This window comes from Cynoglossus semilaevis, chromosome 2 (assembly GCF_000523025.1).
Source record: "Cynoglossus semilaevis isolate Cse_v1.0 chromosome 2, Cse_v1.0, whole genome shotgun sequence".
NCBI lineage: Eukaryota > Metazoa > Chordata > Actinopteri > Pleuronectiformes > Cynoglossidae > Cynoglossus > Cynoglossus semilaevis.
The window spans coordinates 764,817-792,032 of NC_024308.1; the positions used below are offsets into that span (position 1 = coordinate 764,817).

A 27,216-nucleotide genomic window follows, 5' to 3' on the forward strand; every position below is an offset into this window, starting at 1 on the left:
CGTACGTGAACTGACAGGTGCTCTCCAACTGGAGTCAACAAACAATTCAGACGGAAGCATTTCTCCAAACGCAACTTCCGGTCCAAACAGCAGGTGATAATTAATGGAAGCTAACGCCGGAGCTAACAGGTTAGCTTCAAACTACGGGACAGAAGAGTCGTTGTTTTTAAATGTAGAGGTACAAACGAAGAGACTGTCTGTGTGTCTGTCCGGTCAGAAACCGCCATTACTGCTGTCCTTGTTTTTTATTGTCGTCGTGTGATAACGTCTGGACGAACTTGGAATACTGTGACCTGAAACATTTACAAAGAAGCCTCAGCAGACATGGAAGATCAGACACGAACATTCAAAGACAGATTTATTTAGAAACTTCTGGAAATTCAAGGATCGATTTGTCATCGGATGAACAACGGAGACTAAACATTAGCCTCGACGATGTTAAGGTGAGGGGAAACCGAGAGACACAACCACGGACTTCAGCTAGAAGTAAAGGTAAGGCTGACTATGGTTTTTAAAAATAAGATGGAAGTAAGTAGAAAAAAGTATTCGATAACTAAAGTTTTTTCTAAACTTTTTTCTTTTCATTTTGATGGACAACCTTTGATTAAAACACCAGAATTTAAACTGTATTTTTCCTGAAGGTCCAAATTAAATTAGTGCTGCTCTCATCTCTAGACTTTACACTTTACTGTTTACAGTAAATATGAGTTTCTTAGACACAGGAAGGAGTTCTGTCCGTTTGTATAAAATAATCGTTCTTTGTAGAGCAAATGTGTTCCTGTGAATATGTTGGTGTCAGTGTCAGTGTCAGTGAAAGAGTAATGTTGATGGATATGAACCATGACCAGGTGATGATGTTGATGCTCTTTTCATTTTCTTACTGTTGTAAATCTGACTCCAGAGAAGTCAGTGCCTCAGCAGACATGAACCTCACGTCACTGGTGTAACATGAACCATAGATTATTGGAGTCAATCCAGTCCAGAGTCTGTTCAAAACCAGGTTCGTTAGCAAACTCTTTTTGAAATATGACTATTAGAAAAAACATTTGTCAATTTGTTAAATAAATGAAAGATAACCTGGAGCAGCAGAGAAAACTTTTTTTTTCCTTCCCAAACAGGTCCAGAAAAAACACTCTATTCCAGTTCTGTGCTGCCTGCAGCAAAAACAATCGATTCTTCTCTTCACTTTTTTTTGTTCACTTTATTTAGTTTTTAAAAACTGTCGTATGGCTATCTCTGACCAGGTGTGCAGTTCTCTTCATTTCTAAATTGTCTCGCTTGTTTAACAGAACTGTAATCTGGGAGCGGGCAGAGGGAGGATAGAATGGGGGACGGAGGAGATGGGGGGAGGGTTGAGGAGGAGAAAGGAAACTAATGGGTAATGTGTGCAGGGAAAGGACCAGGCAAGACCTGATTAAAGACTGTCTTTGTTATGTAATTAGCTCCAAGAGAAAGAAGGCCCAGGGATGGAGAGCAGCTGGCCTGAGGTTGTCTAATTGCCTTTTGATATTTTTTTCCAGGCCTCATCCTCTGGAGCTCACACTCCTAATGACACAGATGTTTACTGCTGGCTGCAGCCATGAAGGTTACACGGTAACCACTGTCTATTTCTACTGCTGTGCTGCAGTGACTCCTCTCCCACTCCTGGGACTCCGTCCTTTCATTAGTCCCAGGAGAGGCGAGGGGCCGGGACTATTTATAGTCATGTTAACACTGACACGTTTGCATGTTCATCATGGAATTAGTGAGTGCTCCATTTATACCAACAGTTTATTCATCATATACCGTTGGGGACTCAGAGTTCCACCGTAGTCAAACGCTGTTTTACTACAGCAATATTCTCAGAAATGTTTTTATTATTTACTGGAGAAACTTGACCTGAAACCTCACTTTCTATACATTCTATTCTATCAATGGCTGTTTTAATTTGAAATTCTGATTCAGATATACACACAATACATAGATTAGTATATGTGAGCATGCAGAGAGAGTATAAGTGTGTGTGTAAAAGCGGGACAGTCAAACTCCATCCCTGCTGCAGGTGTGTGTGTTTTGGATAAAGGTGTGTGAAGCGGCAATCATTGACAGTCCCTTGTCAAAATCATTCTTCTCAGTGTGAGCCGTGGCTGTGCCCATTTCAACATTTTGCTGGCTGGCATTATCCTTACAGCCGAGTGGAGGCACACAGCGGCATTAACACATGCTGCACACCTGGAAGCAGCCAAACACCTGCATCTTCCTGTCTCCACCGCTCTGCTCACACTTCCCTGACGGCCAGTCCCAGGCGTCGACGCCGCTTTCTCTCATTTTTATCTCTTTTACTACCTGTGTGTCTGTGAGACACGTTTTGATGACCAACACGTGTCACAGACACACACACACACACTTAAATTTTTTGTGGGTTTTGCAGATTAAAAAGCAGCTGCTTTGTAGAATACTGAGGTCAAAGACGGTCTCATAAGTCTGGAGAATGAGCCTGTCTAGTCGGCAGCTGCTTTGTAGAATACTGAGGTCAGAGACGGTCTCATAAGTCATAAGAGATGAGAAATGAGGATTTTATATATAAATTAAAAGGACAGATTTAAAAAGACATGTGCAGAGGAGGGACAGTGGATACATTGGTAGAAGAATGTTAGAGATGGAGCTACCAGGTAGGAGAAAGAGAGGAAGGACAAAGAGGAGATCTATGGATGCAGTGAGGGAGGACATGCAGATAGTTGGAGTCAGAGGAGGAGATGCAGAGAACAGGGACAGATGGAAATCAATGATCTGCTGTAGCAACTCCTGGAAAAAAAAAAGGAACAAAGCCGAAAGAAAAAAAAAGAAGATTTAAAAAGACTGTTTTTTGTTTCCTAATTCATAAAGTCCAGTCTATAATAAGCAGTGATATATTCAAATTAAACTGACATTATTAAGTTATAAACATTCACAGTATTTGTCTTTCTGTCCCAGTGAAGTATTTTCTTATCAAAATGTGTCATGGTTATATGTAATTAATAACAATGCTGATTAATTGTGATAATCAAATTTTGAAAAAAAGAAAATTCTAATAACTCCTGTCACGAAAATATTCTATTAAACAGTTATAATTTAAAAATGCTTAATAGGAACACAGAATATTTTTGCTCCTCTGCTTTTGTTTTCCACCGTTGTCCACCTTGAAATAATTTGTAGCACTGACGACATCTCCAGGATGCACCCTTGGCTATATTAGATTTCTTAGTCTTTTTTATGCATCTGTAATGGCACCAGCTTGCAGATGGAATTGTTATGCTTTCAGGTTGTCGTTGTAGGTTTGTTTACATGATAAATCAGCAATATCTTAAGGGTAATTCTTAACAATCATGGAATTAAATTTGACAACCATCACTTCATGGAACTGCTGTTTTTGACTCACTAAAAGCATTTGTTTTTTTTTTCAGTCCAAGTTTGACTATATTAAGGAATAATAAAGTAGTCCAACTTCTTCTGCAGCCCAAGGATAACAGTCTTGTGGGTAACCTGTGTAGGAGTGACAAAGTTCATCTGAGGTTGGGAGAACTACAGTCCCCCCAGGGCTGCGTGTGAGCACTACCTTCATAGAACTGCACCCAGGAACAGTAGACTGTGATGCTGCCTGAGCAGACCTTTAGTCAGCGAAGTGTCCTGATGTGCTCAGGCTTCAGCAGGTGTGGTCGTGCCCATTGTCCCGTCCTCAGACTTTATACATGTCACTATTTTTATGCATATTTCTTTTTAAATAATTTAAAGCACAAACAAAGCACATATGAATTTGCTACTACAATAACTACAAATGTACCTAAGATAGTTTGTAGTTAAAACTGTTACTATTAACATATAAATAAACAGCATTACATGGGTCAACATGCAGCTTATATACAATATACCTTTGTTCTATGAAGTACTTCACTCTCTGTATATTCACTGAACAAACCTTGGTTTGGTACAAACAAAAGGTTTAACAAAACTGTAGCATCCCTGTACATGTTACTTCTGAACCAGTTTTTAGAAGATACTGCACCTCGTCCTTGGTGTATTATGATCAGCAGTGAAGAGTTGCCTGAATCATAATACATTTTCTTTTGTCTCCACATGATTGTATTGTTGAATTTGGCTCACAGAATACTGGATGTTATAGAAGGATCATGTGGAGCCACTTATGAGCAGTGCACATATCTTTCCTCTGGTCTCGCAGACATGAAATTCACATTGTTTCTTTGGATATGAAATAATTTAGTTCAGGATGTAGGGACTTATCAAATGGAATATCAAACCACATATGCTTTGGATTGCTGGGTCTGTTTCCTTGCAGCCTATCTTTAGCTGGTGTCCCCTGTGGTCCTGTATTTTAATGGTGAATATTCCTACCAAATGTCTCCAGAGTCTCCAGAGAGGAGAGGAACATTCTGTAGACAAATAGACTGAGAGATCCACCCGCGCGCACACACACACACACACACTCAGCACTGCAGGGTATATTCAGGTTCATGTTATATACCTTTTCAAACCGGCTGCTTTGAGCAAAGCCAACGCACAAGTGACATTCTTTGAAAAAAGCTTGAAACAAAAATGGCAACCAAAACTTAAAACATTCTTAAAAAAAATGTAGATAAACACTTACTTTGTCTCCGAAGTATTTGGTTTTATTGTAAACTTAAATAAATAAATGCTAAAAAAAATAGTATCTACTCCATGTAGTACACCGAAACATATTTAGTAATGTCTCGGAACAATTGAGTGCAGTCATGGACCTTGACTCCAACAGAATTAGGCTGCTGTATTTATAATTTGGTCATTTATTCATGTAACTGCTTCACTCGCTGCAGTAATGACGTATCTTTATTTTTGTAGTCTTGTTTCTTGTTTCCTCTCTTATTTTCAGTCAGTTTGTTTTTTTAGATTGCGTGCTAAGCTACAAAGAGTTTTGCTTCTTTTCCATGCTCCATTAACTGCCGTGACAGTGTGATGTGTATCCAGATACTCTCTGCTGTAGTCTAATATTGTACAAAGTCTGCTGTTGATCCAATTCCATCTAATAATGGGAAAATGAGGAGATAAGTAGATGTTTCACACAACGGTTAGCCTGCTCCACTGAACGCTCCTCCATAGTGCAGCGCTGCAGCGCTTTATCCTAAATCAAATACATTGTTATGACAAGTCTTTCAGGAGAAAATAAGTTTACTCCTGAGGGGATTGTGGTTATCGCTCAGCTAACTGCAGATGACGCAGAAGCTGGATGCAATATATTCAACAACTAAATGGCCGAGGAGTTTATTTTATTTTTCCACAGCTGCATTCGTGGTTTGCATCAGAATCACTAAAGAACTGCCTAGGACTCCATTAACACTGCAAGCGTAGAAAATTAAAGTTTTCTCCTGAAAGCACGATTGCCCCACAGTCTAAGTTGTTTTTTTTTTCTCCCAGAGATAAGCAGACAGTCCACTCCATTATGTGACACATTTGGAGGATGATGTTCTCAGCTTCGTCCTGGTCAGCTCTAGGCCACCTGTTATGTCAGTGATAGATGCCAGTGTAAGTGCCGCGCTGGTGGCTGAGATTTACAATGTATGAGGAATGATCAGATTGTTATTGTGTGTGTTTGTCACGGTCGCTAACTGTCACCTGCTGTGCACGGAGGGGAGTGTGTTACACACACACAGACACACACAGACACACACTTGTCTGCCTGATACTTCCACAGTAAAACACACCCACACAGGCCCCAGGCTGGTTATATTTACAGTACTGATTCCTCACGAGAGGAAATATATACTTAAACATTTAAAGTTTGTATTAACTTTTCCATGAGCTGCGTAGTGGAAAAAGTGGAAAGTATTTGCTTTACAGCAAAAAAGGGTCACAGTTCGATCCCTGGCCTTTCCATATGTAATGTTAATTTTTCTTTTCTACTCTTTCAGTATCTTCTCTAAATTACTCTCTTTCTCTCTCCTGCTGTGTCCTGCAGGTTTTAAATGTAAATCAGTTTTTTTGTGTAAAACTGTTGCTGCTGATTAGATACTTACACTCCACCTGAAATACCACATGATCACATACTCCCTCAGTTGCATATTTATCAGATCTTCCCACATGAGAGGCCGAGTCAAAGTCATTTCACCTTAGTTTTATAGGTTAAGAGGAAAAATAATTTTAACAAAAGCTCAGCGTGAGTTTACGGTTTAAGTTAATCAACGTCATTTTCTGTCAGTAGAGAAATTGTACTGTGCAGTTAAAGTTTTTATACAGCAAGACTGGACAAATACTTCACTGACTCATAACTATCTGTACAGCTGTACATATGTGTGTGTGTGTGTGTATATATATATATGTCATTGTGCAGCACTTGATTTATATATATATGTCATTGCGCAGCACTTGATTTATTGGGCACCGTCTGAGTATTTTTTTTTTTTAACTGTCCAAAATTGTGGTTGCAGGAACCGTGGGAAATCTAACTTAATAGCAGCAGATATTGGGCCTGCAATTGATACGGAAAGAGCAGCGAACAAGGATGAAATACATCTAGAAGGATATGTGTACGTGTCACTGCTCAGAAGCATGAAGACACACTAACAACACAGGGTGTTGTTTGTTGGTGTAAAAAACCAACGTTCTGCCAGACAAACACAGTTGTGTTTTATCTATGGAAATAGAAAAAGTGTTTGAAAATATTGTTAACCATCCAGCTGAGTAGGACTGAAATGGCAAAAGCACAAATAATTATATCCAGCTTTGACAGCAGACAAAGTTCAGTACCAACAGTAAAGTAAAGTAGCTATGTCATAGAGAAGAACACGGGTTATCAAGGACACATGAAGTTATTTGTACTTCCTGTCTGGTTTTCACAGAAACTGCAGTAGTCCTAAATCATGTTGGGTGTTTTATGCTGCTCCTGAATGAGATATTGATTTTCAAGCTTTCATTACAGCATGTCAGCCACACTGGAATCAAACTACAGTATGTTTTATAAATAAAAGCCCATTTGGTGAAAGGACATGTTTGACATGATGCTGATGATTTTAGTTTTTTACTAAATTGAATTTGATATTTTGTGTTATAAGTTGAAGGTGACATGGTGGACGTGTTGGTGCGTCATTGTGTAGTTCCTCACAGGCAGTCACTGCATGGAGGCATTAACATATGCCCTGGATCCTCCTCTTACTACTGCTACTACGGTGATGCTGTATAATTTACTTCACTGACCTCATAATACCTCTAAGCTGTGTCAAGGTTCAGCTGGTACTCAGTGACAAAGATGGACTGAGCTGTTAATCTCCCTCCCCGATCTCCTCAGACACACACTCTGTCACTGATAGCCCGCAGCAGTCGCCGCCTCCTCTCCTCCTTTCCCCTCGTGAACACTGACAGGTGAAAGGACTGAATAAGTCTTATGTCTCACTATCTCCTTAGATCAGTCACAAAGAGGATGTGCTACTGTATCTAAGTCTGGCAAGGTCACTTTTTGTATGGTTCAGTCTGTAAATCATGGAGTCTGTCTTCCTAGAAAACCAAAAACAGTCTGGGGAATTATGTCAGAGAATGAGAATGCAGAAGCTCATTTAACTCAGTGATGACAATAATAAAATATGTTTATGTTACATGATAGAAATCATGTCAAACAGCTGAGCCAACACCAGGAAACCAGGGGTTAAGACAGAAGCATCTAAAATGCAATCTGTTTTGATTAAAACTCACTTACATACATTGGCATCTATTATGACTCAGATCAGTAATGAAGGATGTGCAATGGCTCGACTCTGATTGGATTGAATTCCTTCCTTTTTTGGTCCACTGATGAAGCACTTTAATTTAGCTCCCAGACAACTTTGTCTGTGACCTTCCGCAGTGACCTCCTCCACTTTATTGAGCAGTATTTGAGAAGAGTGGGTGAGAACACCTCTTCAAGGGAAATTAATATTCACAGAGGATGCTGTCCTCCGCTGCACTAATCTGCAAGAGATCTGACTTCCTTTCATTAATCAAGACATGTGTGCCCCGGTGCATCGGCGTTGTTTACCTTCACACTCTGCTGTTTTCTCAGCCTGTTGACTCACTGCAAACACATGACACATAACCTTAAGATTTAAAAACAGCTGAATACTGTGGTAAAACATTACTTAACACGTACACCATTGTCCTAGAGTTAGAATTTAGGCACTTTTGTTTTAAAAATAATATCTTGAAACCGTATGTAAAATTTACAGCAATGTGGCTGTAGGTGGCGCTGTCAGTAGCACCTTGTGAAAACACTGTTATGACACTGGGCAGAACAAAATGTTCAATATGTAATTTACCACATTTATGTTGGAATAACAATATATATTGTCATAGTTTTTTTAAGTCCAATGAATTTATTGTTATTGTTATTGTCAGTCTTTTTGCTAATGTGGTAATAAAAATAATAATATATTTTGTTTATCTCATCAATGAAAATATTTTAATCCTATTTTTTTTTATTACCATTAATATCCAAATCTCTTAAACTTCAGTTGATCTATGGCGAACCATCAGACACAAGGCCTGTGAAAACAATGTTCACTGTGAAACTAAGAAACAGTATTTACACATTGACATGGGGATATTTTTTTTCTAAACTGCTAAAGTTTTGATCGACAAACAGGAAATGTGACTGCATCTCCTCTAGACTGTGACAAATGATAAACGCTGTTTTAACAGCTGCCCCTTCACATTTTTAAAGGCACAGACGGGCGACATGTTAAATGTCACAGAGAGTTATTCCCACTGTGATGGGTTTAGAGGTTGTGCTCTTAAATGGCACTTTGAATAAAAAAACCCTGTAAAATCAGAACTTATTTTCTGTATCTTTTCCCTGAAGGCCTGGTTTATAGTGTAGGTGTTCTGTCAAACTTTTGTTCTGTCAAACTTTTTATTTTCTGACATTTTCCTGATCTGTGGGCTTTCATGTAGCGGTGGAGCCTGTAGTGTTTGCCACTTTGCACACACTTTGCAGCAAAACACAAGCCAGTTTTTCTCCACTTCCGTGGCAAAAACCCAGTCTTTCACATCACTTCATTTCACAGCACAGCAAGGTCAGATATGTACAACTGACCAAGTGCGACGGTGGCATCAGAGATGTAGCGTGGAGTTTGTCAGAGAAGACAATTTTACTCTGCAAAAAAAGCCCGGCTGTACACGTGGCTACACTCTGATGAACGCAGGACAGGAAATAAAGAATCCTGTCACTCAACTTCACCGTCACGTAGACACACTGTTCATGTTGGATGTTCCAGGCCTATTTATCTAAAGTAAACACATATTTACATAGTTGTAGGAAAACGAGCCTTTTCTCGAGTTGTGTTTTCATTCAGCTTAATTAATTTAATCTGTCTCCAAAAACTGGATAAAGTATGAAGATACTTTGTTAAGGTGCTGCACAAACTAACTTAACATCAGTGGTGAAATAAAATCTAAGCAACAAAATGTTGTTAAGAGCACATTAGCCTTCCTTCAAAGCACTAATTTAAAATTAATCACAGGCTTTATTTCATTCTTTAAACCAAATAGCAAAGATTTTAGCACACCCAGGTAAATGAGTTGGTACAATTGACTTTCATCTACAGAATTATCACCAATGAATGCAGCCGGCTGAAAATACACTTTGTTTAATTCTCAGTTATCTTCCAAAAGCCGGCTTTTTATTATTTCTTAATTGCTTAAGCACCAGCATCCAAAGTAAATTTGTTTAAGTACTTGTTGATTTTCTGCTGATTTATTCAGCTGTACCTTAGCGTATGTGTCAACCAGGAAGACAGTAATTCAATGATGCAAGAAGGATGATCGTGATAAATACAAACAGCGGCTCGTGTTAACTACAGACCACATTTGTGGACATGTAATTATAGCTGCTGTGTGCAAAGTAATGTACAGTATGCTGTGTGGCTTTGTTTAAATATCATGAATATTCCTCTGGGAAAATGTCTATGAAGCATGTGCACAGAAATGGAATAATTCCTGTTGCACTGTTGCAGCTGCTGCCGTCTTATTAATTTGTAAAAAAAAAAAAAAGGAAATAGTCACGTTTCAGAACATTTATTTCTTTTCTTTTTTTTTAGTAAACTGCATTAGCACCTATGTTAAAATTCTGTCTGTCCATAATTATTACAGCATTTATATACTTACAGAACAAACCTGTAAAGGAGGAAACAGGATTTGTTTTCCTGATTTTTATGGTTTTGCTGCAGCAGAAATAACAAACTCAAAGTGATCTTTTCCTTATTATATTATTTAGGAAAACGGCTGCACGCTGTAAAGTAAGCATTTGGGGAAAAGTGAAGTGAAATTTCATGGGAGACGTGTAGGACGACTGTAGGTGTGTGTGTGAAGCCGAACGCTGTCTCTGTTTGTGCTGCAGTACAGCAGAAACAACAACAACAACAACAACAACATAATCAGGGTTGTCCTTCACAGCGCTGTTAAAGAGATCCACCATTGTTTGTTCCTCCCACGGACAACTTGTCCAAGGTGTGTTTGCCAACTGTTTTAATTAGTGAAACAACTAAAGCTTCTAGTACGAGAGAAAAATATTGTGGTATTTACTGTCCATCAAAGTAATTTAATTCTGTTTATTTCATTGTTTGTCATCAAATATTTATCTGTAATGACCGATTTGTTATATCGAAGCAAAAATGTTCCAAATACATAGCAATATATATAATATTTTAACAGTCAGTTGATACCATTTATATTATACACAAACCTTTAGTTGTTATAGAGATAAAACACCCAACGCATTAACTAATATTTATCCATGTTCATTAATTTATTAGATTTATATGGATATACATAAGTGTATGTATAGAGTATATATTTAACATAGATAAAATTCAACAAAGGTTATATTTACATTTGTCTAATATATTGTTCAATTCAAATAGTTTTCAGGTACTTTTTTGTCAATAATAGTTTAAATTCAACAAAGGTTATATTTACATTTCTCTAATATATTGTTCAATTCAAATAATTCTCAGCTACTTTTTTGTTAATAGTTAAATTTTTTTGACATCACTTTCTATTAGAACTATGAAGGTTGTGATTTGAATAAGAATAAAAAGTGGGGTTGTTAAAAACTAGATAAAAATAGATATTTTTTATTTTCTACTGCGATTTATTTCTGATTTCATGGCACGTACTCTCATATGCAGTACATGCTGTAGTACCACGGTGGCAAAACAAAAGAACACGAGGCAGAGGTTTAGCCACATTCACACAGCGAGGGTCTGAACACGACCTGCCGTCAGAGAAACACCTTCACTTTAAACCCACTGGTGAAGTGGACGCTTGTAAAGAGGTCCCCAGGACCCCGACTCTGTTTCATGTGAAAAGCGTGTCCCAGAGACAAAGGAAGCTGCGGCACATTATAGCCATTTTTTTATTAATCCATTACTTCACTCAACTCCTGTGGGAAGAACGCTTTGAGGCTGATAATTTTAGAAATATGGACAAAATAGACCAGTAAGGAAGAGGCATGGAGGGGCGAGACAAAGAGGAGACAAATAACTAACGTCAGGTGGAGTTTCATCTTAAGTAAACCAATAAATAAACTGCCCAGCGTTTTATTACTTCAGAAATGGAATTAAAGTATAAATTCCTCCCTTTTAACTTTTGATATGTACTCTCATTAAGACGGGGCTGAAATTGCACCTCTTGCTGTTCGGTGCTCTCTGAGCAATTGTTCTTTTACAGTGTTGTGCTTTCAAGGCAGGAATGTAATCAAAATCCCGAGCATTGCAATTAGATACAATGGCTTTTCCCTTCCCAGTGTGGGCATCTGCCCAACGGAGCACAGAGGGAGAAGGAGGAGCCCATATACTGTGTCTGCATTAAAGGAGGCTGAGCGTTGTGAGCAACACTCTCCACCGTAACCACCGGCTGTAACTGGCCTTTGAAGCCTCTACAGATGAACGCAATTTGGTTTTATAAAATAATATTATTGTACCGGTGGAAAAGAAATCTCTGTAATTACATGTAAAATCAGTGAAATCCTGAGAAAGAAATGTTGTCCAGAGTTTGAACTATCAGGAGCCGACAATCATTTGAATGTGTGTGTGGAGAGTTACCAACAGATAAGCATTATTATTTAGCTCTGTGATTGTTACAGTACATTTTCAAAAACAGATAATGATATGATGAAGGGGGAGAACATCAGAGAAATCGACATTCTTATTGACTGCACCTTTAAATCTGACATGGGAAAATATAATTTTCCATCTCATGTATATTATTTATTATTGTCAGCCACTGTTATAACCATAAAATGCCTAAATAAATATTTGTCTTTTATCATAGCCTAACCACAGGTTTGTGTAATAGTTTAAAAAATGTTACATTTGTAGGATGCACCAATAATTGGACATTTTGAAGATGGACAGTTAATATTTGGACTTTTACAATTTCTGGACAATTTAAATGACAGTTAATATTTGGACTTTTACAATTTTACAATTTTTGGACAATTTAAATTTACAAAGAAAATACAGTGGGAGTGAAAGTGAAATTCCAGGAAAGGTCCCTGACGATCCCTGTGTAAATGTAAAATTCTACATTATGGTAAAAGACATCTGGAAAAAATCAACAACACATTTCATATTCTGTACTCACATACTTTTAAATATATTATAAAATATGTTTAAAATACTGAATGTTAAAAAAGATTTTTCCACCCAAATCAAATTGCTTGAAAATAGTTTTTATATTATTCATTTAATTTAGTTTTCATGCATAAAAAGATTAAATGTATAATAATAAAAGAACAGAGATTTATACATGAATCAAATGCTAGATGTAAAGCACTAACAGGAGCAAAACAGTTTATTTTTTGTATTATTATAAAACAACTACTGTTACTGCTGCTTATTACAGTTAGTCTTTCTTGCTCTTGCGTGAGATATCGTGTACAACCTGGTGTTTTCTTTTTGTAGTAGATTTTAAAACAGAAATGGAGAGAGAAAAACTGAATCTCTATAATATATAAATCTCACTAAACCAAATACAACAAATCCAGTAACGTCTTCAACACCAATAAATAGTTCACAGCTATGAAGAAAGTGCTTTATTTTCAGTGAAAGCATCGCAGACACATTTACACAAACCTATGAATATTTATGCTCTAATGTGTTTTTACGTAAAGCACTTAAGGATAAATATACATACATTTGCTCAAAGTTACTCAGGCGTTCGACCTTTTGTATTCATGCGCGTTAAAGCTGCAACATTTCCAACGTTTTTGTACAAAATCAGAGGAAAATGTGTAACCAGTTCCTTCAGACGGTGCCGGTAACTCTGAACATATAATGAATATGAAAGAGCTGGAATTAAACGATGATGACTTGCACTGAGTGTTGATCCAGCACAGCTGGGGGGCTTGGACCGAGAACACATGACGACAGATTTAGAACACTTACTGAAAAAACATCTTGCTGCCACACACATCTGAGTTCCCTGACTGACAAACCAGTCCTGAAACACACAAACTGCACACACTGTATGAAAGTATACTAAAAACTCCAAACAATACACATTTATGTGTACCACCTGATTCCACTGCGTGCCAGCTCTGTGGACAGAACTGGTCGCAGATGTTCTCGGCAACAGAAAGTCGTTTCATTCCATTTATGCTTTTGCTAACACTGCTTTTCTGATAGGACACAGAACAGAACCAGCAGCAGTCGACGCAAACAGTTTCTGGATTCCTCTTGCATTTTCGAACAGATGTGCGTTCACAGTCTGACAACACAAAGAACAGAGGACGTGAACGTGACCTCCGTGCCGACCCAGGACGTCAAACTGACCAGACGTAAGAACGACGACTACAAACACTGACCGTCTTAATCAGAACACAATGTCCACAGCAAATAAAGACCGTTAATCTGTTGTAGTGTTCAGAGTACGGAGACTTCTGCGCAGGGCACACACACACACACACACACACTCTCCAGCACTGTCATCAGCATTTTATATATCCCCCTGGTGGTAGTTTACTCTAATGCCAGTACAGAGATTTATGGTACCCAACAGTCTCTTCTGTTTCCCTTTTAGTTTATCAACATGATCAGATTTTCATTAAATGAGATGACGCAGAAGTTGCAGCGGCTAATGCTGTTTTACACACACACACACACACACACACACACACACACACCCCCTCTTCCTTTGAACGGAACTGTACATTTTTTGATGTGTGTGTTTTGATGTGTAGACAAGGCTGTCAAACAATCATTTCTCTTTATTCTTAATTTTTTTATTCTTAATTACGATTATTCTCCATTCCTAAATATGACTTTATATATATTTTTTCTGTGTGTCCACAGAACAAAGACTCACGATGTCACAATGTTAAATCTATGTGCAAATGCCAACATGTGTATTAACTGTGTATTAGAGCAAAGATGGACAGTGGAATTATGGGATGTACAGGATGCATCAATTAGACTTAAACTGCTTTAAATTCTAATCTGATTAATCTTTACTAATTAATGTATTCATAATTAATTTAAAATGTGGCATCCTTAGTTTAAACTGTATTTTTGCTGCCAAACCTTGTCTACAGTGTTGGGCCAGTTTTTCTGTCATGATTCTTTTTTTTCTCCATTGTTGTTTGATGGCTTTATTAGCAGACCACCAGTGAGCTGCTGAACGTCAGCCGTCCTTCTGTCTGTCACTCAGTCTGACTGCTGTATGGATGGAACTGTCTCTCACTCATAATGAGATGTTAGCCTCCAAGTATCACATAGAGCTTTTAATCATCCGTAACATGCTCCGTGGGAAGATGAAATGAGCTAACAAGCACTGCTTTAAAGTTCAAAGCTGACAATCTACGCTATTTTAAATATTAATACTGCAACTATCAACTTTTTGACCCCCCTCTGTGTAGAGATGTGGTGCAGTGACGGTGTCTGCTGTAGCTGAAGCCCTCAGGCTGTGTGTTTTGATCGGAGACTTTCTGTCCATTGTTTCTGTTGACGGCCAGAATGTTAACGGCTTTATTTGTACGTATCAGATGTGGAATTACACCAGTGTGAATTATTATTATATTTCCCACCTGACATTTTATGAAGCAAAGCCTCATTTTCACATCCAACGTAGAGAACAGAGTCATTTTAGATGTTTAATTAAAATTTTAGTAAAGGTAAAAATTAATTACTTTTCTAAAATAAGATGTGTATATATATACATCTATATATATATATCCCCCATGTCTTTTTAGGATATATTTTGTCTCTTTTTGAGTCCTAATTTACAAGAAGTTAAAGACATTTTATTGATAATAGTTACATATTAAACTATAACAAAAGAAAATTATTTAACTTATATTTTATTTTATATATGTTATTATATATTTTACTCTTATTTTTTTAAGTATTTTATTTTATATATGTTATTATATACTTTACTCTTATTTTTGAGTGATTTTTTTAATGTTATTATATATTTTACTCTTATTTTTGAGTGATTTTTTAAGTGATACTATATTTTATTGAGTATGTTTTTAGTTTCAAAAACTTAAATTAAATAAAGGTTAAGGTAAATTATTTTTTATTCCATTTAATTCTAAAATAATGTTCAGGTGTTTTTATAAAGAGTACTATCTTTGGTATGTTGTTTTAATTACATATTAGATCAAGGTTATTTATATTAAAATCTTTGTTTAACTTTTAAATTGAATTATAAATAGTTAAGAGTTAAAGTGTTTTTCAAGAGAATTCTTTTCAAGACTTTGCAGTCATTTCTTAGCCCCTCAAAAATAACTCTGCTGTTAGAAAACAAGTTTCTCTTTCTAGTATTCCCTAATTCTGGCTGGTGTGAAGAAAACAGTCTGCTCCGTCTGACACCGTGCTGGCACAGGACCAAGTGTTGACGCTGTTTGATGCATCAAACCTAGAAATCAGTCAGTTTTCGTGACACTATTTTGAGCACACCTTGTGGGGATTTCCGCTTCCTACGCCGTTCTCGTCCGGTGTATCGATGATGAATTAATGGACTCTGGTAGCACTCAGCACTCAGCTGGTGAGTGGCACCCCATTGATTTCCAGGTGTACTCCTGCCCATACATGGCTTTCTGAATAACCCTTTAAGGTGCAGGAAGAGTGCTCAGACAGTCCACCGCAAGGATGAAGCTGCGTCTGGATAAATATTTCAACACTTGGGCTTTGCCTATTGATTGGGGCAGTAATTTCCACACATGCAACCCTAGGGATAGAGGCACTAATGATGCTGGTTCCACCAAGTCCAGCCGAAGCTTTCCCACAAAGACGTACTCTCAAGTCCCGGGCTGTGAATTATAGGATGAAACATTAACAGCTTTTGAAAGTGTTGCGCAAGTTTTTCTGTTTTTTTTCTTAGCGTCCTTTTTAGCCGTGAAGAAAACTTGGAAAGAGAGAAAAATTTAAGCCGAAGTTTGTGGTGGCAGATGTCAAATGTGTGAGGAGAAACTTTTCAGGAGTTTTTGATATTTTCTTATACTTTAGGAAATATAAAGTTGTCATGTTTGATATGAAATAACATGGACATAAATTGTTTTTTTCCCACCAGTGTCAACAGTCAGTGTTAAATATTGTTTGAGAATTTATTTTTTATTTTTTTTCTCTCAGCGTCAAGTTTTTTTTTTTTTTTTAACCATCACATTAGGTAGCTCCGTTCTTTTCCTAATGTCTTAGAGCCCGTGGCAGCGTCATCGCTGATGCATTTGCCCAAAGCACTCCAATAGTTTGTCACTTTTTTTGCCTTTGGCAGGATCTAAAAAAAATCCCAAATATTTGTATGCATGTCTTTGCCTGTGCCCGTCTAGAAAGAAGCTGTATTGGATTTGTGTGTCCCCCATGGGCTCCATAAAGAGTAAAATATCTCATCAAGACACTGGCCGCATGCTGTGAGGATCGCGGTTTAATATATGTTGCTGTGTCTCACATCCTCTGGGGTGATGAGGTGATGAGAGCTAGTTTCCCACCTGTGGGGCGACACTAACAATTTGTGCAGACGCTCAGCCAAGTCAGCCCGGTGTCAGCAGCAGGAGAGCAGAGAGGGGAGCAGTGCTGTTACTCAGACGTGCTAATTACCTCCCCGCTAAAGTGTGCACTGACTTCCCCCTCTTCCTTTGGCCTGGCGCCTCACACCATCACCATAATGAGAACATAACTTTTTATTCTGAATACCTAAATATCTCCTTAAGTGATCGATAATGTGCATCATCATAAATCTCCTCTGGGATTTTGCTGAAATAATTCTGCGTGTTGGTTCTGCAGCCTGTGCCGCAGAGGACTTCTGAGAGGAACTAATGGTGAGCTTCTGCTGCCTTTGGGTAAATATGAGGGATATTTTCATGCATATGTATAACATAAAGTTTTTCAGCCTGGAGCAGGAGTGAAACAGAATGGTGCTCAACAGGCTCTTCGGGCCCTGCTGTGTGGCACTGGGCCTGGCTGAGAGAACAGAGACACTGGCGTCTGAAGTTGAGCTTGGTCGTGAAAATGCACCATTAATTCTTAATGCAATTAAGTCAGCGTCGAGAAAAGAAATTAAGAGAGCTCCTTATTTAGCAGACAGTAAAGTCTCTTTAGGAGAAGCATTACTACTGTGATTACTCAGATTTAGGGGACATTATTCACAAAGAGGCCTCACGGGAGGAAAGGGAACAATGTTCATGCTAAGTTGGCATTTTGGAAAACTTTGTTTTCGCCCTTGATTTGTTTTTATTTCACACTAATGGGTTTGAAATAGTGAAGGTTGTGCAAACTAACAAGTGTCTGGCAACTATTGCAGTGGATTGGAATTGTGGGTCTGAATGGGCATTAGAGTTTTGTGTGGCTAATCAAGTAATAAAAGCCTCCAGCCTGTGATGGTTTTCAAAGGTTTACAGAGCATGAAAAACTCCAAAGATCCCCGAGGGCATCACATGTGATCAGCTGCAATAATTACTCATTCCTTGGAGTTGAACAGGGATTACTTTGCAGCAACTACTTGGCTGTGGGCTTGTGTTTATCACAATATTCTTTACCATGCACTCAGTGTCCCTCTGCATCAGAACAGAAGAATAATAATAAACCTTTACAAAAAACCTTGGTGTCGTGACTCCACATGGGGTCACCTGAAATTCAAATTCGGTCTCCTTTACATTAGGATTAAAAACACCAGGCATGAAAGTCATGAACAACTGTTTATTCCTTCACTTTCATTACTGTAAATCGAGGTTAATTAAAATGAAGCATATAAAAATGATCTTGATTGATTGACAGATGTGATCACATGTCAATAACGTCTGTGGGGTCACCAGAAATTTGTGATGTAAATTGAGTTGGCGTCAGAAGCCAAATAAGGTTGGGAGCCACTGCTATAAGGTGATTGGTTTAGGTGTGTGATGACAATGCAATCAAATATATTTCTCTTTATTTATCTAATTAAATCTTTATTTAAAGCACAGTTATTTATTTATTTATGTAAATAGTTTTGTTTTTTTATGACAATGTGTGGATTCTATTCCCATTTTCTCAAAATAAAAATCGTTTCCTTTACGGTTGGGATGAGAATGCAGACAGAACATTGAGCCGAGCTTCTTGTCTTCAGTTTATCATTGATGGACCAGGGACTACAGCTGTGGAGCCACCTGCAGGTTCATTTGCAAGCTAGCATTCAACATCTCTGTGGAATAATTTCAAACCTTCTGATTGGCCACCTGTCAGGTCCTCCGTTTCGCCAAACGTTATTAAATTGTTACTAACGACTGGTACATTTTAGCCAATCACGTGGATTGACAAGAGGAGTCCGTGTCGACAGACGTTTGTGTCGGTGGTGTGCCGTGGAGAAGCAGGAGCTCAGTAAATGACTGTCTGTGTGGATAATACTCTTGATCCTGATTAGTGCATGCAAAACCTCAGCATATTTCCCAGAATCGCTGACAACAGGCAGAACATTCTCCAAAAGCAGTCAAAATATATATGTTTTTTATACGTGTGTCTCTTCCGTGGGCAGAGGAAAAATATTTGCGTCCGTGTGGGAGGAAGACGGCGTGCGTGGGTGTCTGTTGTGTACGTGTGTACGAGGCCTTTGTGAAAGCATGTTCTGTGACCGTGCACGTCCGTGGAGGTGTGTATGTGTGTACTCACTCCCCCGTCCCAGAGGGAGAGAGCAGAAAAACAGCCCCTCTCTGACAGGCTGGGACGATGTGAGCTGTCAGCCAGGCCTGGGATGAGGGGTGAGAGAAGAAAAGAGAGAAGAAATGATAGATGGATAGAGAGAGGGGGAGCAATAAAGACAGAGAGGGAGAGGGAGAGGGAGAGGGAGTATTGGGGGCTCCGTGTGTTTGGACTAATAGGAGGCCAGCGTTCAGCTCCTGCTCTACCAGGAACAGACAGCTGAAATCTCTGGGCAGTTAGCACAGGGCTCTCTCTCAAAGATTTCCTGTCAGGCCATGTCTATAAGAGGGGAAGAGGTTCTCAATAACAAAAGGGAGAAAAGGGGGGACACGGAGGGGAGATACATCAGCACCTGGAAAAATTGTCTGTTTGTTTGGTTTGACAAGACACACTTTCACTCTTCTGATGTCTGACCACATCCGTCCAAACCAGATGGATTTTGCTGCTGTTGCCTTTGCTCTCAAGAGGCGGTTTAGGGATCAGTGTTAAGGCCATACAATGAAGGATTGAAGGTCGAGGAAAATGATCAAAAATGGCTCAGTGCTCCAACGTACAGCCACTGCCAAACCTTTACTTTATTGAAAAAGTAAAAAGCCCAAGCTTAACAAATGTTATTTATGATCAAATTTAATAACAAACATAAGCACTGCTTTTTTTTTTTTGAATGATTTTTGTTGGTGTGATAATGTTAAACAGGTTAGCTGTTTTCTGCAGACCCTCAACTCTGTAGGTAGATCAGTTATCGATCCTACCCTGTTACATAGATTTCATTCACAGGTTTTGCTTGAAAAATGAAAAAAAAGATGAATTAAATAAATAAACACATTTAAAAAAGTGTATAAAAACTGTATAAATCATTGCATTTCCCACTTTTGAACGATAGAAAAAACAAACTAAACAAAATTAATTTGTATTCCTGCCTCTCCCTCCCCTTTTAAAAAGCTTCTCGTCCTCTGGGGGACCCGCCCCCCAATTTGGAAACAACTGAAGGGTTTTTAAATGTTTTTACTATATAGCTGTAAAATACTCTATGCACTGATATATAATTTGGTTGGTTGTTATCCAAATACCAAACTAAACTTTTTTTTTTGGAGTCCAGAGAAAACACTGTATGTGTGCAATTTAAAACTAAAAGGACGCAGTTAGTCACCTGGAAAATGCTGCAGTATTGGAAACGAGGTTGTTACAGCTGTCTAAAAATATCATCAGCATAACAAGAAGGTGCTTTTTATTTATACACACTCTGGGAGTAGAAATCAAGGCTGAGTGTTTTGTAGGCCAATGAAAACATCTACTCCTGGAGCCAGGCTCTACTTCTCCGTGTGCAGCCTCTGTTTATTTGCCCGTAACAAAACAAATATTGTCTTCAGCCTGTTTATTCTTCCCATTACATGTTTACAAAATAACCCCATTTGGTTGCAAGAGAAAACTCTGACCTTAAGCCCATTATGAAGTACTTTACAGATTTCTGAATATTTAATTGCATCCTGTTATGTAAATGATGCCAGGCTCAAATATCAATTATGGCAGGAACTGTGTGCAACGGTGCTGATGTATCCTCTGCTGTCGGGCTTTTTTTTTTTTTTTTTTTTGCATCATGTGATTCAGTTCAAGAGTAATTTGTCAGAGTACTCATGATTTGCCAAATTTGATCGTGTATCTGTGGATATAAAGTGTAGTTTTTCCACACACTGATCTGTGGCATGATCTTGACTGATTCCTCTCTGTCTTTATTCTCAGACTGGCAGTGGAGACAGGCTGAACTGATGTTGGCAGGAAGACGTGACTTGCAGATCACATATGACTTCAGATGAATTTGAGCCAGAGCTAATCTAATCTGGAGTTTACGGTACAGCGAAATAATGGCATTTGTTTCCAGGCAGTGTCCTTTACCACCGACCCATGACATTTTTTGTGAAGGTCTGAGTCACACAGTCAGACTCCACTGTGCCTGGAGCAATATCTAGGATTATCTAGATGGAAATGGAAAAGACATTAAAAAAGTCTCTCAGTTCAAACAATCTGTCAGGTTTAATAAGAGACGACAGTCTAAATGTGATTTTAATAGATTTTGTTAAAAAAAAACAACTTTTTTCCACACTAATTATTATTTAGGTCAAAGGCTGGAAACTGTTTGACTTCGAACTTAACAATTCCTCTGAACCCAAATGAAAACTAATGAACCAGATTTATCCCTGTTTTTCAGGGTGAAGAATCCCATTTACAAATTGCCACGCCGACGTGACTCATAGGAAACGGTGGCGATAATTTACCTCTCTTCTCTTTAGAAAAATGTAGCATGACTGTAGCAGAAGAAGCCGTAAATGATAAATGTCCTGAAAGAGAAAACGATTAACATACTGACCCAAAACACCGACAGCCTTCCCTGCTTGGCTCTGCTGTGCTCTGTGGTTTGTCAAATCCTTGGATTTCTGTTATGATGTGCAGGAATGTGTCTCTGCTTATTGATTTGTCAAGGGGGACCCTTGCCTGGGGGTTAATACAACAATTTACTCCGCACAGCCTGTGGATGTGTTGCCATGATTTGTTTGGTGAGCATTTACAGCCTGCAGGGCTCGCAGCGCTCCCGCCTCCCCCCATCAGGAGGGAGGATGTAGTGAGTTATGGGCAGGTCCGTGGTTTGTGTTCCATACGGCAGTAACTCCCTTCACTAAGTCAAATGAAAGTGAAGGATGGCTCCATCCTGATTGGTCTCCTACACACAACCCTGACTCAGTTTTTCATTTGATATTTGTTTCTTCTTTACATCCTGTGGATGTTCAATGTTCACACTGTCGCCCTGTGGTGGTGCTATAACCAACATTTGGATTAACACCTTCTGTTCATGGCTCCATAATCTTTCATGTTTGTGCCTGACATGTTTCTGCTTCTCCACATCTTCACCTCTGCCATTTCAGAATACATGCCATATAACGAGGTATATATTTAGCTATTTTCTCCATATATTTCACTGACTTCCCTAAAGTTTGAAAACATACTGCAATCTGTCAAAACAAACAAACAAAAAAAGCCTCTTTTTTTTCAAATACACCTGCTCAATCCAAATGATTCTTCCTGCAGTATTTTTGTTTTTGGATCATTCATATTCAGCAGTCTTTTTGGACTGCTTTTCTCTGTTTCCCGCTGCCAACAGTGGGCCATCACAGAGCCAAGGCAGTTAAAAAATAATCTGTTTTCTTTTTCTTTTTTTAAAGAACTAGTAGAGCTTCCACTTTAATTTTCAGCTGTAATATTGTGGAAATATGTAGCGTTTGTCAGTAGAAATGCACAGAGCCATATGCTGCTGATGTGATACCTGGCTCTTCTCTGTTTTAACTAAATATCTAACTAAATTAAAATACTCTTCGTTAAAACGGATCCCTCGCCTGACCAACGCTGGGATTGGTCGAAGGCTGACATGACAATGTCAGCCTTAGAAAATAAAGCTGTCTCAGATTAGGACGAGGGCTGAACCTCTACTATATCTGGGGTTTAGATGTATCCAGACTGTGGGCCACATCTCCTGTTGGCCTAGAACAAAGATACACACCACACCACACACCCCAGACCACATCTGTTGTCACTTTTTCTTTCATAATCCAGATTCTCCATTTTCACAAACGACCACCTCCACTGTCCTCATCTGACCAGGTGAAGGGAACTTCTCCTTCTTCTCCTCTTCCTTCTTCTTCTTTCCAGACTGGCAGGATTTGTAGTGTGTGTGTGTGTGTGTGTGTGTGTGTGTGTGTGTGTTTATGAGAAGTTTCCTGAATTCAGAGGCTGCATCTTTATTTATCACTAGACACAGGATGATGATGTTATCTCAAATAAATTTCTCATCTAAACTAGAAAATATAGGAAAAGGAAAGGTGCCTTGTTGATGTCAAACATGTTTATTTATTTATTTATTTATTTATTTATTTACCCAGAAATGTCACAGTTAATTTGTAACCAATGCTATAAGACAGTAAACAAGCACTGGCGTGATGTGAGCTCTTCAGAAAGTCACTGAATATATGAGATGACAGAGCAGTGTGTTCCAGGATTATAGGATAGAGCAGCACAATTCTCTTATTGTTAAATGAAGCTACAGGAGGAAATCTGCCAAGTATCACTTGACCACCTTGTTAGCCTGAGCCATTACTGAACAAGTCCCCTAAAATGAACATCCAGTGTGCAGTAGATGTAGTCGATGTGATCCAAACCATTGAAGCACATCTGGAAATACTACGGCTACATGGCTTTGGCTGATAATAAAATAGGACTGCTGTCGTAATAAGCCACTTGCATATAAGACACAATTGTGCTCATTTTACAGCAGGGCAGTTCTTTTTCCTACAGCAGGATTTAGTGCCTGCCGACTGCTCTTCTTCTCCTGGGATAAATATGCTGCTGTATGTATGGACATTTGACTGTATGTCACTTTCAACCTCTCCAATTGTCCACCGTCTCCAAAAGTATCACCACAAACACACAGTATATCAGGCCTCACCTCTTCGTACAGAGATTGACCAACATCACGGCCGTCAGATTCACGGTGTCCCAGATCTCTGGTATATATTATACTCTCTCAGGTACACGCAGCTCCGGGCGACTTACTGCATGTGGCACAGATTTAATTATGTTCCATATTTAGACATATTTTAAAATGATTTCAGGGACAAAAGAAGACAATGAAGACTTTAAGATATTCCACTGTGGGGCTGGGCTGCAGCCGGTCCAGGAGATAATCGGATCAGTACAGTATCTCTGTGGATCTTGACAAAAGTGTCTTTGAATGTAAAGACGATTTTATTGATTGAATTATAGTAGCTAACAACAGCTGACTGCTAGCTCTTTCTGAGAAATACAGAGGAACAGAAACAGAACATCTTGGCATCGTTATCCTGATATCGGCGGCCGTTCCCTTCTCCCCCAACATTTATGGGCTAAGACGGACACGTTCCACTCCGTATGTTTCAGGAATCCTGCAAAGCTTCCGGGTAAAGTGGGAATAATTCAACCTGTCACATCTGCTAGTGTAACATTCCGGAGGGATTTATCACTTATTCAAGTGGTCTCAACACTGTTTGACTTACATCTGAGACAACTGTATTTAGTGCTCTAATCTTCTCAGAGTATGTGTTGCCATCTGCACTGCAGAAGTCCTAATGTTCCACACAGGAAGTGGCCAGCCAGACTTCCAATCATTGTTAATCGGAAGTAGAGGCCGTTTGAGGAAAGTGGCCAAGGGTCAGACAGAAACAGCAAAGTGGAATATAACAGTGGGGAAAAGTATTTGGTGTCTTTGATACTTACGGTCAAGGTCAAGGTCAGCTTTATTGACTACTTAGACCAAGGAAAAGTATTTGGTGTCTTTGATACTTAGACCAAAGGTGTGAGGGAAACCTTTTTTCTTCCGCTCTTGAAACACTTTGTAGTGTGCTCATTACAGGAAGTTGCTTTTGCTTCCTCCATCATAGGGATACTCGGAAAATGAAAAATAAAAAAATGCAAATACTATGTCAGTTAATTTTGGAAATACACATTGTCTAAATAAACATTTCTGTTTTCTGATCCTGAAGGCTTTAAAACCAAAGCAGCTGGCAGAGAGAAGGACACCTTCACCAGTCCGTCTGTTAATGGAACTACTGGAGGCATCCATCTGCATTAGACGTGAGTCAATCATATTTGATCATTTTCTTCAGTACTGGCTGTTGTTGTGCTTCTATGGTGGTGGACCGAACCCCACATCTTCAGTAGTGTGATCGGCTGCTCTGATTGGCTGCTCTGACCGCTGGGCTCATTTTTATGTTGGTGGTATGACTGAACTATTAATGTGGTTGTGGACATGTGATTTTTTTTTTCTGCAGATGAAATGCTTTGGGCTTGGTTGTTAAGCTGTTTGCAGCTGTTGGTGTAACTAAAAATAAATTGGAAAAAAATAATAACTTGAGCTGTTTTGTTTTCCTGCTTGGAAAATGTGAGGATTTAATGGGCAAAACCTTTGTTTTGTTCCTTTTTTAACGATAGACGCTGGAAAAACTTCAGCAGCTGTGGCTTTGTTGTTGGTAGATACTGACTTGTAAATTAGTGATTCCATGTTTTCTTTTACTGCATGTGTCAATGAATTCCATATAAACGGCTAAAAGTCTGGCTGAGAAATTAATTTCACCACAGCCTTGGGTCAAAATTCATATTTGCTTTTTTTCCCCCCCTGTTTTTCTGCGTCTGTAGTTTTGCTTCCAGTTTTACTGTGTGTACACTGGTAAGGATTAGTTTACCTACAGATTCATTACAAAGGCTGTATGTTAATAATTGCCGGGCTAATCTGTTGTGATTAATGTAGGGTTGTTGTTAAAGCCGTAGGATGCAGACTGGTGTTTCACAGCATTCTCTCCAGTTAAAGATACATTTGGACGGTGGTTCAGGCCAATGATGATGCATTTACGCTCAGGAAGAAAAATGATGTGTGACATATTTGCCTCTACATTTATTCTGAAGAATAAATGTATCAGTTACTCTGTGATCAGTGCAGTATGATTTAATTCTATCAGTATTTTTGCAACAGCAAGCATTTACTAAAAACTGTGGAAAAACTCACTGCCGTTAAAATTCTTTTGGGGTGACATAGATTTATCACTGGCATTTTTGGCTGACTTGTGTGTATGCCAGTTTGCATATGTGCCACTGCTAGTGTGTGCACTTTTTTTTTTTATGCACTATGCACATGAAGCCCGTTTCAGCTCAGTGTGAGTATTGGACATGGGGCAATTCCCCGAAGCCAGGATCTGCTCTTCACCCAAACAATAAGGTGCAGCTTTTTGCTCTCTCAGTGAATGATAGGAAGCTGGTCCGTTTAGGAGGTCAGCTCTGAGCTGTTAACATGGCTCCCTGGTTGCCTGTGGTTCTGGCCAGAGCCTCATTACCAGTGGGTCTGCTTGGAAGAGAGTGGGCTTCGTTAGGAAGCAGCTGTCAGTGCTGAGGGGGCAAAGGCATAGGGAAAGCAGAAAAAGTAGCTCCTACTTTGTGGTCCATTCCTAGTGGCACTCAAGGGCCAGTTGGCTGCGCTATTACTGTCTTATAGTGTGTCCATGTGCATGTGTGATACCGGCCTGTGGTTGTAGGTGTAGGTGTGTGTGTGTGTGTGTGTAACGAGTGTCAGTTTTGTCTTGCAACAAGTACAGCAGTAGTTTTACTGGTTACAGGTCTCATCAGCTGGCTCAGGTATCTGGTTACTGTGTACTACAATACTACGTTTGTGTCATACCCGTGTATCCTACAGGTGATATTTTAACATTTCTACCTTCAATCTGAAATCACCATAACATGTGTTAAATTATTCCCCAATTTAACTGAACTGAACTAGAATTACACTTCAACTTCAACAAACATTTCAAAAGTACAAACCTTTGACCCAGTTTTGGGTTGTGACCCACTGTTTAAGAATTGAAACAAAGACGAAGTAAAGTTTCTCTTTGTTACTACTAAATTTAAAAGTCACTCATCTGTGTCAGATTTCGATACATCAGGATGAAAGAGAACAAAAGGTACCAGCCGTGACTGAAGCGTAGAATAACAAAAACAGGATTTTTCCAAAGCACTGGCACAAAGAAGAAAAATAATCACAAATGCAGAAAGTCGTTTTTCAAGTCAAACGGAGGGAAAATGGAAAGTGTGGTGGAGGTCTGCAGCATGGGTCAGGTTTCATGTCTGTCACACTCGATCAGTGACCAGAGCTAATGAGATACATGTTGTCTGGGACCAGAGCTGGAAAAAAAGTGTGTTTTGGTGAACATTAGAATCTGGGGAATTCCAAAAATCTAACATCTGGTGAAAAACACAGCCGCCCTCTGAGGCACAGCGGTCATTAACTCCAGGGATTTACTGAGATACGATACCCTGCAGAGAAAAAGTTTCCACACGTGATGAGAACACTTCTTGAAAACTTCACCAGTTTTCTCCCCAGTGTAGGCAACACAAGTGAAACAGAGAGGCCACTGAACTTTATATTTATAGAAACGCTATGTAGATTTTAAAATAAACACAGATGTGTAATAATTATTCACACTGTTGTTCATCCGATTATTACACT

General features: G+C 38.9%; 1 long non-coding RNA gene across 1 annotated transcript in view; it reads left to right on the plus strand.

Moving 5' to 3' along the window:
- The first annotated feature begins 6 nt into the window (after positions 1–6).
- The window catches only part of LOC112488526 (uncharacterized), a 132,378-nt gene continuing 105,168 nt past the window's right edge, over positions 7–27,216 (plus strand). The window contains exons 1-3 of the long non-coding RNA XR_003052668.1: positions 7–492; positions 20,883–20,991; positions 24,707–24,797. This is a non-coding gene — a long non-coding RNA (uncharacterized LOC112488526). The remainder of the gene's footprint in view (positions 493–20,882; positions 20,992–24,706; positions 24,798–27,216) is intronic.